The 20,495-nt window shown below is 41.1% G+C and overlaps 2 protein-coding genes across 6 annotated transcripts in view; both read right to left on the minus strand.

The window, feature by feature from the left end:
- The window catches only part of STOX2 (storkhead box 2), a 136,899-nt gene that overhangs the window by 105,868 nt on the left and 10,536 nt on the right, over positions 1-20,495 (minus strand). The window lies entirely within an intron of this gene.
- The window catches only part of TRAPPC11 (trafficking protein particle complex subunit 11), a 73,735-nt gene that overhangs the window by 1,515 nt on the left and 51,725 nt on the right, over positions 1-20,495 (minus strand). The window contains exon 30 of one of the 2 annotated variants that reach the window (XR_013990369.1): positions 5,922-6,048. The exons of the other annotated variant lie outside the window; for it this stretch is intronic. The gene's annotated coding sequence lies outside the window, so the exon portion shown is untranslated. The remainder of the gene's footprint in view (positions 1-5,921; positions 6,049-20,495) is intronic. 2 annotated transcript variants of the gene reach the window in all.

Here is a 20,495-nt window from a genome sequence, read left to right on the forward strand (position 1 = left end):
AAGTGCATGAATTAATCTGCCCACATTGTCCTAAACAATCCTCCTCTAAACATAGATGAGGCACCCTAAAGTTATTGCAGCCAAAGACTTGAGATGCAAATCCAAGTTAGCACCAAATAAAACATTAACCTGTCTTGTTTTAAAATTTAATGTTTTAAAATGGCATAAATTTTGTTGTTGATTTAAATGCTCACAACTTGAAAAAGAGTGAAAGGCAGACAGAAGGAACAAAGAATCTGAAGAGGATTTATTGATTGTCAGACAGATCCAGGGAGGTCTCCTAACATTGGAACACAAATATTTAATCTGATTCTGAAATCTTATCTGCTGCCTTTAAGAAGATTAACATATATTCTCTTGCTGCAGACTATGAATTCTGACTGCCTAACAAACTGGAAGCGCTTTTTTTTCTTTTCCTTTTTGAAGCTATAGGACCTGCAAGTCTGTAAAATACAATTTTACTCAAAAGCAATTGTGCTAATACAGACAAAGAGGCAAGCATGTTGAGGAAAGATGTATCTTAACAGCTTAGAACAGAGCAGTATTCATGTATTCTAACTTCATATGCATTTAGGCTGTCCTTACTCTGAATCTAGTCTGGGATACAATGTGTATGCAAAATATTTAAATCGGGTTGAACTATAGATTAGGAATTATATTTTGTGTGTGTATAGATATATTAAAGAAAGAGATAAATTTACATTCTGAGACTTTAAATTAGCAAATAAAAAGAACTCTTAGCTCAATGGTGAAGCAATCCTAAACTGAATTGACAGAAAATAAAGACAGAAGCACTCAATATGCTAAACAACCAAATGCTTGAATAAATGAAACTTGTTGCCTCAAAGAGGCCTTTCCAAACCAGTGTGAGAACAGAGACAGGCACGCAGCCAGGCTGCCATAGACTATCAGCTACATCCCACTCCACATCCTCCATACGGAGGTTTGGGCCAGAAAATCCATTAATTTACAAAAACATTAGGCGTGCCCCTGGCTCTCCACAGCATCCTTCACATTGCCACAAGGGCTTTGTCTAGACTAGGATTTAAGGGTTGCATTAGCTTATCCTAGCATCTAACTCAATCAGTGTAAGTATGTATACATTATTCTGTACATTAGACTCTTTTTAAACTCTGGCTGTTGCCATCCCCCTAAAAAAGCACATCAACATTTAAAGCCAAGTTAGTCACAGTAACATCAAAAGAAAGCAGTGGCCCAATTCTAAGAGCCACTGCAAACATACAGTCCATAGGGAGCTTGTGACAAAGCTACAAGCGGTTGCTTGCAGAAGGGCCCAGACCCAACTGCAGTGCTGGCACACACTGTTGAAACTAGAGGCAGCTAAGCCACCTTCCTGAGGGCCACCAAAGTGAGCAGCCCAAGAACTGTTGTGTTTGATTTGAAGACTTTAAATGGCAACTGGAATCAAACTGCATACAAACTGCTGCCTGTGTTACTTATAGTCAAAATTCCATGTCAGAACTAGGCTAGGTGTTAATTTATAAGAAAGTTGAACTAAAGAGGTCTTCAAGGTGCATTATGGGTTAATTAGCAACAGGGGCCTGACATCCATTAGTTGTTGCAATGTGCTGGAAGTAACAAACACCCAGCACAATTTTTATAGACCTCCCTGTATTAAACTTATTTTAAAAAAAACTCACTCCACAAATTTGTTGAGAAACATCTCTGTCATCTTTTGGCAACTTTCTGGTTTTTCACAGCCTGCTGCTATCGAATTACAAGTAACAATCCTGGTCCTTTTTGCAAGCTTTAATACATTTGGAAACTGCTTTCTTTAGACCACATCTTGAATTCTCACACATTTGTTAAATGTATGAAAAATCCTCAGCCATTTTGGGCTCTGTATCACTCACTAAAATTGCCCCCAACTTGCAAAAAGGCCTCTCTTCTTCTTTTTAACCCAAATTCTAACGTCACAAGCAAAATCAGATTTTGTTTGATCTTTTTTTTTTTTAATGAAATGTTTGAAGAGGTACTAAAAAGTTAAAGTTTAATAGAAGGGGTTTGTTGAAGTTATCTCATATTTTTTTAATTATTTTTTTAAACCACTTCCTGGAAATGTGAATATTTGAAGAAAAACAATAGAACATATCTAATTGTGTGCTTCTTTACTGCAGTTGGGGCTTCTGTGACTGAAGGGGGGGGTAGAGGAGTTTTAAAAATTCTCCCTTTCCTCAGCAGTAACACTCTTCCAAAGGCTGCCCATTCCTCTGGAGAAGGTGGCGAGCTCAGAGAATTGCAGAGGGAAGGTAGTTAGGTTAACCAGCCTAAATATACTCTTCTGGTTCTTCTCTATGCCAAGATGTTCTGCTAGCCTGGAAGACAAGGCATTCAAGCACTCCTTGTTAGCTACATACTGTCTCAAGTTACTGGAGAAAAGTTGGAGAGGGCTACTGCAGTCATGGTCCTGCTTGTTAGAACATTCCTATAGGCATATAGTTGGGCAGTGTGGGGAAAAGGTTACTGGATCTTAAAGGCCTACAGTCTGCTCCACATGGCTGTTCTCAATGCACTGTAGGGCAGGGCACTATCTGGTTTTCAACATCATGATACATCACCAGCTAAACATTGTGATATATTGATATATCACAATGTCTTAAATAAGGATGGAGATATGTAGAGGCTTTGGCTAGCTTCACATTTCCCCCCACATTGGGATTTTGACATAGCACACACACATCATGATTTGCAATATATTTCCAGGTCAAAAATGATGAAACCAATACAACGATATGGACTTGAAACTAGTTTTGGACGATATATCGCCCAGCCCTAACACACATCATGATTCGCGATATATTGCCAGGTCAAAAACAATGAAACCGATATTCCGATATGGACTTCAAACCAGTTTTGGACTATATATTGATATACCGCCCAGCCCTAATGCACTGTATATGGGGCTGCCTTTGAAGATTATGTTACTTGAAAATTTCAGCTGGTACAAAACGTGTCAGACAGATTGTTATTGAGCCCAGCTCTAGCCTAACAGCAGCCCTGCATTCTCTCAACGTGCATGAACTCTGCCCCAAATTTGATGCCATTTGGACCTTGCAACAAATCACTCCTCACAATACAACCCACTGCATTTGCCTTTAGATATTGTCCTATCCTGACCAATTCCTAATCCTGTATTCAACTCTGATCCATGCTTGAGATAAAACATAAAGATACATATATAATTACATATTACTGTAGCTCTGTCTCTTGTCAACCCGCAGTATAGTTTTGGTCCATGACTGTAAACGCCTTGGAAAATTCTAACAGAACTCATTAGTGAGGGGTGGGGAGTATATAAAACACTACTCTGCTCATATTTCAGCTTTCACTAGTAACCACTTGACCTCAGAGAATCTAAGAAGACGAACGGCAAAAGGAAACCACTATACAAACCTGAAACTAAAACAGACAGAAGAGGGAAAGAGGATGTAATATATGCCAAAAAGAAAACATGGCCAAACAAAAGCTTTAAATCCAGCCAGTAAAGAATGTTTTTTTAAGTGGCTTTTACAATACTCCAGTTCGGCAATGTTTACATAGGAAAGTTCTTGAAAAGGGGAAACTGTCAAATATCATTAGATTGGTAAAATTATACATCTCAAGTTTACTGCCGCAACCCTCATTTTTCCAGACTTCTTGCCAATTTCTGGCTTTTAAGACTTCACCGCATCTTCCGAGAATCTATTCTGAATTAAAATATATACTTTGTACAGAAATATCTGAACTCTAAGCTAAATAGAAAAAGGAAAAGACAAGAAAATGATGAGTTCTGTAGACAAGCATTGTAAGAAAAAGCTGAGCATCCTTTAATGAATGAGCCAGATGTCCCAGCACTCCGGTCCTAACTCAATTTAAGGGCAGCCTGAAAATTTGCTAAATAAATTTTACTTTAAAGGAAACAGTGTTTGAATGATTGAATTTTAGATTTAAATATTTAGATTTTGATTAGATCCTTATGCTGCCCTTTAAGATTACAGCTGTACTAGATATTGAGTTCCATTCTTAGCTCATGAATAGGGAAATGAAAACAGCCAAACACAAGTCAAATCATTTTTCCATCTGCTCCAGTTGCAAAGCATATTTTGGCCAGTAAGTTACAGTACCTTCCATCCCATAATTATCTACTCTTGACTGGCAGTGGCCCTTCAGTGTCATCAGCACTCGTCATAGCTCTGGCAAGGAGCTCATCACAGAGATCTTCAGCTTGGACAATTACATAGTCTAAGAGGTGCCAGTGGTGTGACCGAGGGTGCCTCTATGATGTTTTAAATTTATTTTTGTTGAAAGTGTGTGTTGGTAATAATGAGGTTATGCGCTGCACATATTGTCAAAAGTAAGATTCCATTCTGGTTGCTGTTGCCAATTCCTTCTTTCCCAATAGTCCCAGGCCATAGATCAAAATCTTGCCCAACTCTTGCATTAAAATCACCCAGGAGGATAATTTTATCTGATAGGATGGCATCCAGCTGAGACTAAATTTTTTCTTTAATGTCTTCATCGGCATCCAGTGTTTGTGCATGAGCGCTTAGAATAGCAGCCTGTTGGTTTTTGGTGAGTTTTATTCGAAGGGTTGAAATGCCAGTAGGGACTCCTGACGAGAGCTTCACAAGATCATTTTTGATAGCAAAACCTACTCCATGTATTTGATGTTCTTGTTCAGGTAGACCTTTCCAGAAGAATGTGTAGCCTCCTTTTTATTCGTTGCAACTCTCTTGCAATGATGGCGATCCTGAGCTCGGAATGCTCATTATCTGTGTTATCCAACAAAGTCCGTATATTCCTTGTTCCAAAGTTCAATTGTCTTTTACAACTGCTGGGTGGCGCGGTAATCCAGTCAGGGAAAAAGGGAGGCAGACTATGTTTAGGGCACCTTTTCTACGCCCACCCCCCTTTTCACGGTGAGCAGAGTGTATCCTAAATAGGACTGCTCAGCTGCCGAGCTACACAACTGCCTCATTCCTTGAGTCAGAACGAGTGAATCTGTATCCACCGCCCACAGGCTGGTTCACTACTAGGGGCTTCCAGATTTCATGGTCTTGCCCCTGTTACCATTTGCCGATCGCCATGGGACTTTTTTGGGTTTGGGGTGGATTTTTGGAAGACGCCTGTACGTGAATTTGTTTTGTGTGTGTAGATCAGTGCACGCTGACCAATGCACAGTCTTCACAGTTAGACTCTATTCCGATGGCATGAGTATCGAGACGACCGGTAGATTCTTATCTGCTGCAGCCTTCATCTGCCGTCGCAGCCATTGTAACACACTGCTTGTTCTTTTCTGCCTGTTCTATCGTTGAGGACTTCTTGGATCATTCTTTGTCTAGCTCGTTCCCTTTGACTGTACCACCTTGGGTGACCCTGCTGGGAGTACGAGACTCCAGACGGCTTTGCTCACAAGGGTCATAGGAATGTGCAAGCCCACTCACCACAACAAGGCGATGATCCTGCAAGCAAGTGTATGTATATGTATGACTTGCTTGCCTGCCCTTCACTGTGAAGTCCCAACTGCCAGGGCAGGTTACAGTATTACATAGTTAGGATTGCTCCGAACATAATTTTAGAAAGAAATGTTAAAATTCTCTTTTAATGTTATAACCAGAAACCGACTCAAGAACACCACAAGAGCCACTTACTTAGTAACAGTATGATAGATATATTTTCACAATAGTTAGCAAAATAATCACCTACTGGTCAGCCTTATCTAAAAGAGTGGATACGATGGGTAACTTTGGTTAATCACAGGTTTGCCTAAACCAGTATTTATTACAGAAGATGAAATACAGGCTGGCTTTGAGATATATATTATTTAGCTTTTTAATACTGTATGTTATTTTATTTTGCAGAAATCAGGGTTTCCTTTACAAAATGTTTCTTACAACCGTTATTTCTTTGTTTATACTGACCTCTAGTGGTATAAAGTAGTATACAATAATTTTATATGTCCCAGAGGTGAAATGCAATATTGAAGAAATTGCCATAACCAAACCATTGAGTCCTTCAGCTGTTCACGTTGGCCAAGGAGGTCACACCCTATGAAGGACAAAGCATATTGACACAGATAATACTCAGAATCCCCCACTGGGTTATGAATTAATACCTTACTGTTCATTAACAGACAGGTAAATTCTGTTTTCACACATTAAGCCTGTAATTAAAACGTGCAATTATAAACATGTAATTAAAAATGTTCAGGAGTTATTAGATAATGTGGAAATGTTTGCAGAAATATTTGGCTAAAACTCCGGCTCCTACATGTTAAATGCCCTTCCTATTTGATTTGATTTTTTAAAATTTATATACCTCTTAATATACTAAAAAATATCTCTAAACTGTTCACAGAAAACTGAAGCAACAACAGACAACTTAAACAAAATATTACAAAAATACACAATTACATATAAAAATGTTACATTAATACAAAGATACTAATATATATAAATCAATATAAATTCATTCTTCTTCTGATGCACACTCCCTCTCAGCCTCCAGGTTCTCACCCAGGGTCCAAACAAACTTTCACCTCACCGACAAAAGTATCACAAGAAGAAGAGTTCCTGGAACTCTAGTCTAGTCTCTCACTCTAGACTTGCTTTTCATGGGCAGGCCCAAGGCGAGTGGTACTTCCTCAGCCTGCCCACAGCTGTCTCTCATTCAACTGTACTCTCCACACCCAGTTTCAGGTGCAGAAGGTTTGTTGAGCTTCCCAGGGGGTCCAAAGGATGGGAAAAGGGCGTCCCTCCAATCACAACTCTTTCTTCAACCTCAATCCCCTCTCCTCGTCCTCCATCCAATACATATCCTATTAAAAATGTGAACGAGACAACTGGGTGTAATTCAGTATTGGTGGAATGACAGCAATGGAACAACAGGAGTAAAATCACTAGTAAATTTCCCACGTGGGGTTCAGCTTACAGATGAGCAGAGTGCCATTGTCTAATTTAATGTATGTACAGAGGGTACCAAAATAAAAATGAAGTCCTTGCACTTTAACTGCTTTCAAGTACAGCACACTGAAACATAGTACATTCTTCCATTCCAAAATTTACCACAGCTTTGGTCACAGGGGTCAGGGCACAGGAGTGTTTCACAAGAGGAAGACGAAGGGTCAAAAGATGGGCAACGGTAGGAAACAACTTTAGCAGTTCATTTCCCTTCTAAAAGAATGACAGTTATTTCCTCTTTCCAGGAGGGAAAAGGTAGATTAAAACAAACACACTGTAAGAAATAAAAGGGAGTGAACATCCTCATACTAAATACATTCAGCTGAAGCAAAACCCATTTAAATTCAATAGCTTTTTACTGTGCAAAACATTTTATGGCATACACAAACCCTCTATCAGTCATTTTCGCCCTAAAAACAGAATGAAAAAGGAGCCAGCTTCTAAAAAGTTTCTCTGCACAGTTTTTTGGAACATCCCCCCCACAAACACACTCTGGATGCAGTGGTGTGACAGATACACTAGATATAGCTTGCATGTGTTGTGCTTCCTGAGAGGAACCAGGAAGAGGTAGGGGCAACATTCACCTTCCTCCGGCCTGAGGAGAGGGAAGCTACAGAGAGCTGTGAAACCGTTACTTAAATAATACTTTTAGGTTGGGTTTAGAAAGCAAAGTTTGTTTGATACTGTAAGCAATTCCAGAACCTTTAAATACAGGCAACCAGGCAAGTAGCTATTAACTAGTCTGGCATACTCAAAGTAATAATTAGTGTTTATACGTCATGCTTAAAAGCGTAAAAAGCACCTCGTATACCTTACCTCAGCAATCCTTAAGGCAGCCACGGAAAACAGACCAGTACTATCCCCCAGGGAAGATTCTCTCATATCAAGCTGAGAGAACAATACACTTGCCACTACAGCCCACACTTAATTTAGGTACCATAAAGAGTTGCTAATATCTCAACACCTCGGGAGGATGTGTCACCAATGGCGAGACCAGTGGCGTAGCGTGGGGGGTGCCAGGGGTGCCGGCCGCACCGGGCGCAACTTCTGGGGGGGGCGCGAGTCCAGAGGGAAGGGGAACGCCCCTCGCTCAGCCCGCGCATCCCTCGCCCGCCGGCAGCTTCTCCTCCTCGCCTCGCTCAGCGCCGCCGCCGCGGATGCCGCCCAGACCCCCCAGCGCCCAGGGCCATTTCCCGGGGAGCCTCCTCTGGCACATGCCCCGCGCAGGAGGAGGAGGGGGAGGCGGCTCCGGGATGCTCCCTCCCGCCCCGGGAGGCAGAACGCAACGCACAACACACACACACCCTGTCGCCCCCGCGGCAGAGCAAGGCAGCCAGACGCGGAGCAGGGCGAAAGGCTCGGGCTCACCTTGGGGCAGCCTCCGGAGAAGCGAGTCCCGAGGAGGAGGAGGAGGAGGAGAAGCCGCCGCTGCCGCTGCCGCTGCCGCCGCCGCCGTGCGCCCCCAGCACCGGGAGAGAGGCCGCTGGCCGCCCGGCGGGCCGTGGTTCCTTCCTCCGTCGGGCGCCCAAGGGGAGGGGGCTTTGGCTGCCTCGGCCCGCGGGGGCTCCACAAATAATAAATTTAATAAATTCCTTTTTTTAAAATAAGATATTTATTAAAGTTTTCAATTTTATACAAAGAGAAAAATGCAAAAAATAGAAAAAATATATATTAAAAACACATAAAATTCACAACTTATTTTTCAATAACATATTTCCCTGACCTCCTCATACCTCCCCTTCTTGTTTTCTAGTTCAAATTATTTGTTCAGCAAATCCTTATCTCATAGCATTACCGCTAAATAACACCTTATTTTCTATCCAAGTTCTTGAAACTTAAACTTTTACTTTAAAAAACCATTTTTTCATAACCTTTTATACCATTACAGCTAGAAACCACTTAACGTAATTTCAATCCAACATCATTCAACATTCCTTAATATTGCAGTATTTCTGTAAATAGTCCTTAAATTTCTTCCAATCTTCTTCTGCCGACTCTTCTCCCTGGTTGCGGATTCTGCCAGTCATTTCTGCCAATCCCATGCAGTCAATCAACTTCATCTGCCATTCTTCCAGAGTGGGTAAATCTTGCGTCTTCCAATACTTTGCAATGAGTATTCTTGCTGCTGTTGTAGCATACATAAAAAAAGTTCTATCTTTTTTAACACCAACTGGCCAACCCAGTGGCGTAGCATGGGGGGTGCAGGGGGGGCCGGCCACACCGGGCGCAACATCTGGGGTTAGGGCAAATCCATGGGTTAGGGGGCGCAAATCCACAGGTTAGGGGGCGCAAATCCATGGGTTAGGGGGCGCAAATTACTTGCCTTGCCCCGGGTGCTGACAACCCACGCTACGCCACTGGGCGAGACCACTGCTAGCCTCAGCATTTGAGTTACGGTGGGCTCCCAGCAATTAAAATTGTGGGGACCAGAAGCCACATTTCCATGGAACACTGTCTTCTTACAATCTATGGGATATGTTTAAGTTGTCGTGGCCTGAAGACATGGACTGGTGAGGCCAACTCCACACCCTCTTGGTCCCTTACCAATTACAGTTGGCAAAATCTAGAAGGAAGATATTGATTGGATGGCTAATGCTTCACTATGCGAGGGACTTATAGCTACCATCTTGAAAGACACAGTGGCATGGCCTTTTCTTAACAGGCCCTCCCTGGACCCGGAGGGTACAGAAAATGCCAGTCCCCAGTATTCCCTTTCCTGATCATGTGGAGCCTCTGCACCACTCATGCACTGGGGTTTCTTTACAGTCAACCAAATGCCACACTGAGGAAGAGGACACAACATCAGGGGCAATGTTAAAAGTGTGGCCCTGCTCCAAAATAAATATGCCCTACATGTGAGTAAGACAGGAACAGAGGGTTTGTCCCAATTACAATGGCACCTGGCTGGGGGGGACTAGGGCTATCCCTGGGTGTGTGGGGAATGAATGGGTGATGACCCCAGCCCAACTACTTTTGGGAGGGGGGTGCTTGGTGCCCAGCTGTCTTCCACCCACCCAGTGAGGTTTTTCACCTCCTCAATGCCTAGAGCAGGGAGGCAGGTGGCAGAAGACCTTGCTGGCACTGCCATTGCTAAAGCAACAGGAAAATAAGGAGGAGCATGCCACCACCAGGAGCAGGAGTAGACGGTGGATGAAGGAAAGGTGTGGGGAACACAGTGTGATTTGTCCTGGCTCCACATCCCCCTAGGTCTAGCCCAGGGAAAGGGAAAGGGATAAGTGTTTGTATTTTCAGATCACGGTACACTGCCCCCCTCCTTCACCGAACGGTTCAGGTCTTCTTGAAACTGATCTTGGCTAAATAATATAGGGTAGGATCTTCCACACAAAGGATGGTTCTTCATTAGACAGGCTCATACAGTTGTTATGGACCAGAAAAGGAAAGCACACATTTTTACAGCCTGCTATATACAGTTGTACCTTGGAAGTTGAACGGAATCCATTCCAGAAGTCTGACTTCCAAAACGTTCAGAAACCAAAGAACGGCTTCTGATTGGCTGCAGGAAGCTCCTGCAGTCAACTGGAAGCTGCAGAAGCCCCACCGGACATTCGGGTTCCAAAACAACGTTTGCAAACCAGAAGAATCACTTCCGGGTTTGCGGTGTTCGGGAGCCAAAACATCCGAGTTCCAAGGCATTCGGGATCCAAGGTACGACTGTATTGTGTTGCTAGCATATTGTGTTCTATTTAATGGATAACTTTCCCCTTACTCAAAAAACTAATATATTGAGGGGGCACCTACCCATAGCAATTTGTGTCAGAGGAGCTTTGCACGAAAATACGATCTTCATGTCAGAATCCTTTACATTTACATGCACTCACTTTGCATGTCCCAAAAAAGAAGATGGGTGATCTTCATTTACTTTGTATCACAAGCCTAAAGAAGTTGAAAAACCAAATAGCAAACAAATAGCAGGTTGGACAAGAATTGAATTATTTATTGTTTCCTGAAATTATTATCAAATCCACACCCTTTCCTCTCAATTAGGACAAGTTACACCCTTTCCTTTCCTTGGGAACATATTTTTTTTTCTGCAGCCAAGACTAGTTTCCTTCCTGTGATATACACACACAAACCAGACAGGGGTAGTTTCTAGTTTTTACTTGCACTGAAAACCCCAAGTTTTCCATGAAATCTGTCTCACAGGCAAAGGCTTTTTAATTATTCCCTGCTCTCAATGAAAAAACTAACATTTAGCAAGACCATAGAACTGTTACCACATTCAAAGTGGCCCTATATATGAAATAATCTGTGAAAGATACTATATTATGCCTTATGCATAGAGAGAATCTGACACACATCAAGCCAAGTAATATATTGTCTAACTCTGGCTGAGTAGATGAAAAGAGCCCCAGGCCTGTGTTCAAATAATTACAAAAGCTTTAGTCTCCTAGAATGTGGCCCTGATTTGCATATTTACATAAATATGACCTCATTCCAAATCAATCTTTGGACTTCTTCATGATTACAGCCTTACTCAAAATTGGCAGAAAGCCAATGTTGTGATCCTTGGGCACAGGCAATCTATTTTTCATTTTCTCTCAGTAAACACACATGACTTCTTGATAACTTAAGGATACTAAAACTTTTGCCAGGAAGGCCCGGGTCACATCTAGCTTTTGAAACTCCCTAGCCATAATAAAAATTGAAATGACAAGACCTAAAAACAACATAAGGCACCAAAAATAGATTGAGAAATAATCTGAATATACATTTTCTTATTTAATAAATGCTTTTGTAGCAAACATCTGGGTCGTATGTGCATAAAAAAGAAGTTGCAAAACTAATCAAGTGCTGAAAAAATAAATTTGAAGACCCCTTTTATCCTGAGACCCTGGGACAAAATGGCTCTCCTACCCCATCCCCACTGGCCCTGCTAATAATCTTTTCTTTTGAATGAATACTCTCATCCATGTTTTCCATTACTTTTAAGCTGCTAATCAGGACAAGGCTGGTCTTAGCAACTCTTGTCTAAATCCCACTTTGCATATCTATACTGCTTTGCACCTAAAGATCTCACTGTGACTTGCAAACAATGAATCACAGGAAACCACTGATTTTTAACCAGAGAAATCTGCCTGTGAGGTTTGTAAGCAACAGTCTCTAGGAATGAAAGAATGAAACCATGGTGAATTAAATTAGAATATAAGTGAAAGAGGCAAGACATATTGAGCACTACAACCTCAAACAACTCAATTAGCAAACACAGGAGCGGTATTTAAAATTTGCCATTCTGCCCATGTAACTTTAGGAGACAACCCACCCCCCAAAAAAAATCCAGTAAGATGACCAGATTTCTGTTACCAAACATTTCCAGATAAAAAACAATACCTTTATTAGAACCAACTAAAATATCACATAGTTCTGAGAAGCTTTCTAATTCTCCATAAATCTTTTTCAAACTATCCTGGTCCATGAACCCAATTTTTCAGGGAAAAACATGCTCATTTCAAAATGGCACTGCTAGGCTAGGCTGATGAGATTATTTCTAAAAGGAAAAAAGAGGGATGATCACCTATGTACCCAAACGGCTTCTACCAGATTTGTCCCGTGATGTGTGAAGTAACTTTAGCCACAGCACAAATACCATGGTTTGAGCTTAGTTTTATCATGATTTTCATGCTCGTAATAATTGTTTTTATTGCTGCTAATATTATGGCTTTTGTAACAATTCTAAAGCACTTCAGATACAGTGGTACCTCGGGTTAAGGACTTAATTCATTCTGGAGGTCCTTTCTTAACCTGAAACTGTTCTTAACCTGAAGCACCACTTTAGCTAATGGGGCCTCGTGCCACCACCGCACGATTTCTGTTCTCATCCTGAAGCAAAGTTCTTAACCCGAGGTACTATTTCTGGGTTAGCAAAGTCTGTAACCTGAAGTGTCTGTAACCCAAAGTACCACTGTACTATTCTACAGGCAAAGAATGCAACACCTTTTTAAAATTAAACAAACGGGGTTTTTTTGCACTTGGTACTAGAAATAAGTGCAGTAAATGATGGCAAAATGGAAGTTGACCGTGGACTAAAAAGGGTTACATACGCTTCAGGTTACATACGCTTCAGGTTACAGACTCAGCTAACCCAGAAATAGTACCTCGGGTTAAGAACTTTGCTTCAGGATGAGAACAGAAATCGTGCTCCGGTAGCGCGGCGGCAGCAGGAGGCCCCATTAGCTAAAGTGGTGCTTCAGGTTAAGAACAGTTTCAGGTTAAGAACGGGCCTCTGGAACGAATTAAGTACTTAACCCGAGGTACCACTGTACGGTAATGCAAACACCTGCAACCAGCTCAACTGAAGGGAAGCAGTAGCAGCTGAAACTCCTCACTGTTTTGCTCTCCAAGTCTAACATTCATTGTAGCTGCATACCTCGGAGCTTTCTCACATACTGAACAAAGATCATTTTCGGAGATAACCTCTAGAATCTATGCAAAAAGTACAGCACAAAAAGCCTGGAGATTTCTTTAAAACGTCTCTGTTATTTTCTAACTCATTTTCCTGTCAGCCATGACCAAATATTCAACCCTATTTAAGTGGCATATTTATGACACTTCATTCTTCACAAAAATTATCATCTCATAATTGTCATGTACAATTGTGTGTCAAGGGGTGATTTATTTTTAGATATACTCAAATGTATGGCTTGGACCCAAACCAGCTGGGGTTTTTTTCCACCATTGCTAATAAAACATAGAGGTGTGGTTGCCAGTTTGTTTCTTGGCCCAATTAAAAATGCTCAGCCTATTGCTTAAAAGGCCTAATTGATAGGCCCCAAATATGATTAAGAGACCACCTTTCCCCCTACAGAACCTCTCAGGATCAGCAGAAGGAGTTCTCTTGGTAGTTTCACTGAACTCAGAAGTTCAGGGTGGTGATGGCCCAAGAGACTACTCCTCTCTTCTCACTTCAATCTAATCCTCCCTCTGGTTTATTAACAGACATTATTAAGGCAAAGGTTCTCAAATTTAGACGTAATAAGGAACTCTGGCATAATTCAAGATCTCTGCAATGAAGCCCACAAGATGGAAGGAGGCAAAGGAGAAACTCATGGCTTAATTAAAAAAATCTATGGCAGGGTGAGGGCTGTTGTTTTGTTTGTTACCATGTTGTGTATTTTTGTGTTTTTATATTGTCAATTGCCCTGTGATCCTTGGATGAAGGGCTGTATAGAAATTTAATAAATAATAAAATAATAATGGCCACAGCACTCATACATAACTTCATAAACTATTATTTATAGAGCCAAATGATAGTCTGAATCTGGCCTTTGAATAAGCAACCAACACTGTCCACAATAGTGATCTGGATTTTAAGATGGTCCTCTTCCAGTTTCCATAGCAACATTCAGAAGCAGAACTTTCCACACCCAAAAGGTGTTTTTTTTAAAGGTGACACAAAATTTGATAGTTTCATCAGTAACACAGAGTTCCACACACGGTATCTCTGTAATCATTATATGAACCCTGTTAGATAGGCCAATATTATTAGCCAAGATATAGTGGTTTGCATAAAGCCATCCTTCTAGAGAGTTTGCAACAGCTGTGGAACTTGAACCAAACATATTTTTTACATCTTGAAGTTTTTGTATGTATAACTTTCTGATAAATAAACCTGGCGCTTTTACACACTGTGGATGTAACTCACAGGGGTCAGCAACCTTTTTCAACCATGGGCCGGTTCACTGTCCCTCAGACCATGTGGTGGGCTGGACTATTTTGGGGGAGGGGGAGAATGAACGAATTCCTATGCCCCACAAATAACCCAGAGATGCATTTTAAATAAAAGGACACATTCTACTCATGTAAAAACACGCTGATTCCCAGAACATTCACAGGCCGGATTGAGAAGGTGATTGGGCCACATCCGGCCCCCGGGCCTTAGGTTGCCTACCCCTGTGCTCAGGTAAAAAGGAATGCATTTCTAAAATTACATATTTCATCAAGTAGCTTCTTGATTAGTAAGTTGCAGCTTTACCAAGAGCTTTGTAATGAGATAACTCCTCATAGGTGAGTTTGTTTTTCTTTATACAACAGTCACACAACTCAATAGGTTCACTCACTTCTTTTTGAAACAACAGCATAACTGGGAGTAGCTGTGCCTGTAAAAAAGAGACAGAAGGCGATACAAAACAATGCTCTGGCTGGCATACCAGTGCACTGACCCCATGAAACCGGACTATACAGAAATTAAGCTGCAGCACATCTGAACTAGCACATCAACATTCTCCAGATCTTTTAGAAAGATTAGAGTGCAAATATTTACACCAACCCCGCTCCTATCCTCCCCACAGAAGTTAAACAGTCAAGAGTTTTAATAGCTGACTAGCTCCAGGGTAATCTGCTTACCTGTGTCATATCAATATACAATGCCTCACACAAAGTTTTCCTCGGCTTCTCCTAACAGATCTACCACACAACGTATATACTCAAGTTTCTCTTACTTGTAAGCAACCGGACATAATAAAACAGAATTATTGTTAGGATATAGACTTGCCCTTCCCTAGGGTTTAACATAGGAAACCATTTACTTCAATTAGAATTTTATTTGATCCCATAAGTTCACACATGTATAAAATTATCTCATCTCTCAGCAGTTTCCCACCCCCAGCCATCATGGTTGAATGTAGTTTGCTACATCAATTCAGTATATTTTCTGTAAGTCCAATATTGTAACAAGGGCATTATTTCATTTATTTAGAAGTTTATCCACTCAAAAAAGAAGACATACTTGTTTTTCAAACTTCTATCCCCCCCCCAAAAAAAACCCCCTTTACTTATTGTTCTCTTTCATGGCTATTTATTATGTATTGTTATGGATAATTAATAAACCGCTGCTATGACAAAAAATCAAAACAAGTTTTCTTGCTTCTGCCAATGGTGATCAATGACATAGGACTTGGATACGGTAACTCGGTACAATTAGGGGCACATTCAGTCAGCCAGGCAGTCAGCCAGGACGGCCTTGAAGAAAATGGGTCCACCCTTATCAAACAAATTTTAAAGTGTCAGTGAAGCTCCCAACACAAAAGAGCAATTCACCTTCATTAATATGTATATGGGTCAACAAAAACATAATTATCAAGCCTGCAATTTAGGGCTGCTGGTTAAAGTGCAAGTGATTTCCACACACAACAACCACCACGCAAAACAATCTTCTAGATCCCACAGAAACTATCCACAACAACAGGAAATCTGTTCAGTGTGACAGTTAAGAAAAAGACGTTGATGCATGTTGTTATGGACTTCCCAGCAATAAAGACAGCACAGGTGAGTAGTGTTGAGACTGCTCAGCCAAGGGAAATCAATGAAGTTTGCAAGACACATCTTAAGATTGCTGAGGCTGTTCCACCATCAAAGTTTTTCTCCCTTTATTCTTCGGAAAAGGACCAGCCAGCAAATGAGTCATCACACACGGGGCGTGTGGTCTAGGGAGGAGCCCTGGAAAGCAGGATGCAGCCTGCAGGGATGTTATTACCTATTCTTACCTTTAGCAATTTTGTATCTAGGAGAGAGTAAGAAATAAATAGAGTATGTAGGTGCAGTAAAGAAATGTCAGGCATTTATCACCAGCTAACGCCCTAGGTAAGTTCAGCATTCATTCAAGCAATGACTGTTACTGAATTTTGCTAGTGCTCTTCAGGTGTTAACGATTTATAGGCTGCCAAATCATAGTCGCTAAGAGTGAGAGCCATATTCAAAACCTCACCTCAGCCATGTACGCATTAGAAGTCACTATTCACTTAGCATGCAGACTGGGAATAATAATAATTCTGACCTAGTTTGCAGGGTTGTTGCAGAAACATTACTTAGTCATGAATAATGGTGCCTTTTAATATTATTATGCATTCATAAAACACATTTAATGAATGTTTCATTAATTCGTATTATTAGTAGCAATAGTAAACAATTCTTCAAGACTACTAAACCGCAATAAAATGGAACCTTCTTAGAATGCAAACAAACAAACATGGGAGAGAAGAGGAAAGTCGATTTTACCTTTGCCCAAGAGAAAGCAATATGTGAAAACATATTTAATGGTCTGGCTAGGTAATGTTGCTTTAAGCTACTTTGTTCCTCCTCTTTTCACCCACACCTCCAACACCCATTAGTGGCTGTGAAGATCCTGACAAATATTTCAGAACAGAGGTATGTCACAATGATTTCACAGCAAGGCACAAAAATGTCCCTTCTGAAAGTAGCTCACAGCTAACAATGCATTAACTTGTCCAGACATTGTTGGCTAATAAGAAAAAGATAGCTTCAAGTGACGGGATCAAAGGGAATATGCCTTGCTTAATGAAATTAGATTTGCCCCTACCAGAGTATTAGAGAGACAGCTGTTGATCCTGGGTTTAGAGAGTCTTAGACTCACTGTCTGGGCTTGCAGATATTGTCAAGTATCTACATGGATACTTCCCACAGCATCTGTGGCCAAAGAAACATTAGGATTTGTGAACATTTTCACCTTTAGCTCTTTGTTCATCTGGCATTGAGGCAGGTTTTGTCAAAAGCTGGGGGGGGGGGGAAATCCTCAGCCTATCTCTGTGGTTTTTTTACTGCTCAGAAATAGAATACAAAGAAACTGATAGAAATGTAAGTGCATCTACTCCCACAAATGACAAGAAGGACCTACAGATAGTAGCGGTCTCAGAAAATGCTACAGCATTTGACAAACTATGCCTTTATTAAATATTATGCTGAGCTCCACACTAAAAACATTTGCTTTATATTCACAAAATTATGGGTTTGTGGTTGCTCTTGAAAATCGCTTTCGTGTGGCTGGGGCTCCTCCATACACCAGCTGCGAAGTTTGAGTCTGCTTTTCCATGTGGATCAGCCAAATTGCACTGTGAGTAAGTGAGCGAGCCTCACACATCTGACAGGCTGGCAGTGCTGGCATGGGTACTTGCTGTGCATTCCAGCTCAACCATGTGCAGAAGTGACTGTCAGCAGCAGCCATGTTGTAGAGGTAAACTTCTGAACTGGACCTTAAAGTGCAGTTGTGCTTATCACTGGCCTGTTGCTGTATCACTGGCCTAATGCTACAAGGCTCACACTTGAGCAGAGGTAGTTCAAAGTAACCTTGGAAGTACATTTACAAGGGATAGCAACCACAGCCTCCTCTGTTCTATAGACATGTAATATCCTCTTTCTCTTCATGGCAGCTGCCATTGGACAGTACAACCTCTGACTGCTTTAAGGCTGAGAGAGAGAGAGAGAGAGAGAGAGAGACTCCAATGGCTAACACAGGATTTCTGCCTTAGTTTGCAAAAAGAGATACAAAATACATGGAGTACATCAGCATCAGCAATGTTTCCTCAACTGGGAAAAAACACTGTGGCATAATGAATTTCCTGTGAAACAGTTGATATGAACCACAATGTTGCATTTTGATCATCCCACAATTTAAATGGAAACATTTTGTAAATAAATAAGTAAATTGTACCCCACCCACCTAACTAGGTTACCCCAGCCACTCTGCGCGGCTTCCAACATACAAAAAAAATCCTAAAACATTACACATTAAAAGGCTTCCCTATATAGGGCTGCCTTCAGATGTCTTCTAAGGTTATATAATTACTCAGCTCCTTGACATCTGATGGGAGGGCATTCCACAGGGTGGGTGACACTGCTGAAAAGGCCCTTTGCCTGGTTTCTTCTTTTATCATATTTGCATTTTTTAACTCCTTTAAAGGCTGTTCTTGGAATGCCATTTGACCATTGAAGGACAAGGTATAAACTTCAAAAGTAAACAAACGACTACCAAGTTTTATTTTCTGTTTGCAGGCATTGGGTGCAAGGCTACTTTGAATAGTGCCAAGTGAACTGTGCAGTAACAGCAAAGAGGAGAGCTGCAGCAAGGTGTTCATTGCAATATTTACTGCATTGTGACAGTTTCAATATAGACAGTTCTGAAAAGCTAGCACCGCTCAAAGAAGAAAGATGCAAGAAACAATTGAAATGTCAGGAAGGAAGTCCACATATTGGAAGAAGCAATGGACGTCTCCAAGCCATCTTCTACTGTTCCAATGCCTGGATTTGACAACATCACCCAAGAATATTGCAGACACCATTATGTACATTTTACAGTGAACTATTCATAGGTAGCTTACTGTATTTGCAAGTATTTATAGCAAAGCAAGAAGAAAGGAATGCACAAGCAGGCACCGATGTTTCCCTCTTATTGTTGTGTTTTGCGGGAGATGGAGAGAAAGTGAAACTAACACAAGTGACACCCAAAGAGCTACAAAACTCCCGTTAGTTGTTAGGGCCACAAATGATACCAATATGCTAATAATAATAATAATAATAATACAAAGAGTAAGGATTAATAAGTACCTTCATAAGAATGCTAAGTGTTGTAACTAATACACAGTTATAATGGAACGAAGGAACAATGCTACAAGTATCGAATTAGTTAGAATTAGAGAGCAGTGACAAAGTGCAAGCTAGTGATGTAGTTCAAGATTAGGGACACAATCCACAACTGAGCTATGCAGCAGGGGGTGGGGTTTGCATTGACAACCTCTACACTGCTCAGCTCTCACCAACTCCTGGCATATGCAGGGCTGAGATACCTGAAATTTGGGCAACCCAGGTGGTTGTCTAGTTTGCCTCGAATGCCCCTAGTGTTATCTCTAATTAGGGCAGAGTTATTAGACATAATTACCAAAAGCAAACAGATAACATACCTTTTATTCAGCATACTTCTCAAGAAGCTATCTACTACTATATTAGTGCATATATATATATAAAAAAGAATGCAGAAAGCAGAGACTGAATGATGCTCATATTCTAGAGGAGGCAAGCGCTGTCTAACATGTCCTCAGTCTACAGTTATGTGTCAATGAGAAGATGAGTTATTACAAGAAATCACAGGCTTTTAAAAGCAAAAAAACAAAACAGAATTAACTGAAAGGTTAATTACAGAAGAAAGGTAAAACCCTGTAATTAAGCTCATAGAAAAAAAACGTTTAAGATGAAGTAGGAAGTAAGGTTTTCCCCCCAAGGCTTTTGCCAACACATGTCTTACACCATTAACTAGAATTTGACAAAAGGCAAAACAAGCTTAACAGCAACCAAATGACCATTTATCCTAAAAGGGCAGAATTAAAAGTAATGCATCATTTGCTATAATTATTTCAAGTTAAACAGCTCCAGAAAATAACAAAGATGCACTGTGATGGGGTATGCACACTGGGACATACCTTGCTGCTTTAAACAACTGAACCATTGGCCATTCAAGACCAGCACTGTATTGGAGATACGTAACCAACACATGTGCTCTAACCAGGATCTACAGTCCCTCCTCCACCACAGGTGGTGAAGGAACAGCACTATAAATGCAGAGAAAACATGGGTGGCTAACCTGCAGCACAAATATCACACATAGCATGGATCATGGAGGTTTGAGACATACTTTCATAGAAGCACATGGACCCATAGGCCTGGATATAGCATGACAGCAATGACTATGGCATAGCGGCTCTTTCCTGCCTCCTCCTGAACAATGTGCTTTTG

This window comes from Podarcis pityusensis, assembly GCF_964106645.2.
Source record: "Podarcis pityusensis genome assembly, chromosome: 9".
Lineage (NCBI taxonomy): Eukaryota > Metazoa > Chordata > Lepidosauria > Squamata > Lacertidae > Podarcis > Podarcis pityusensis.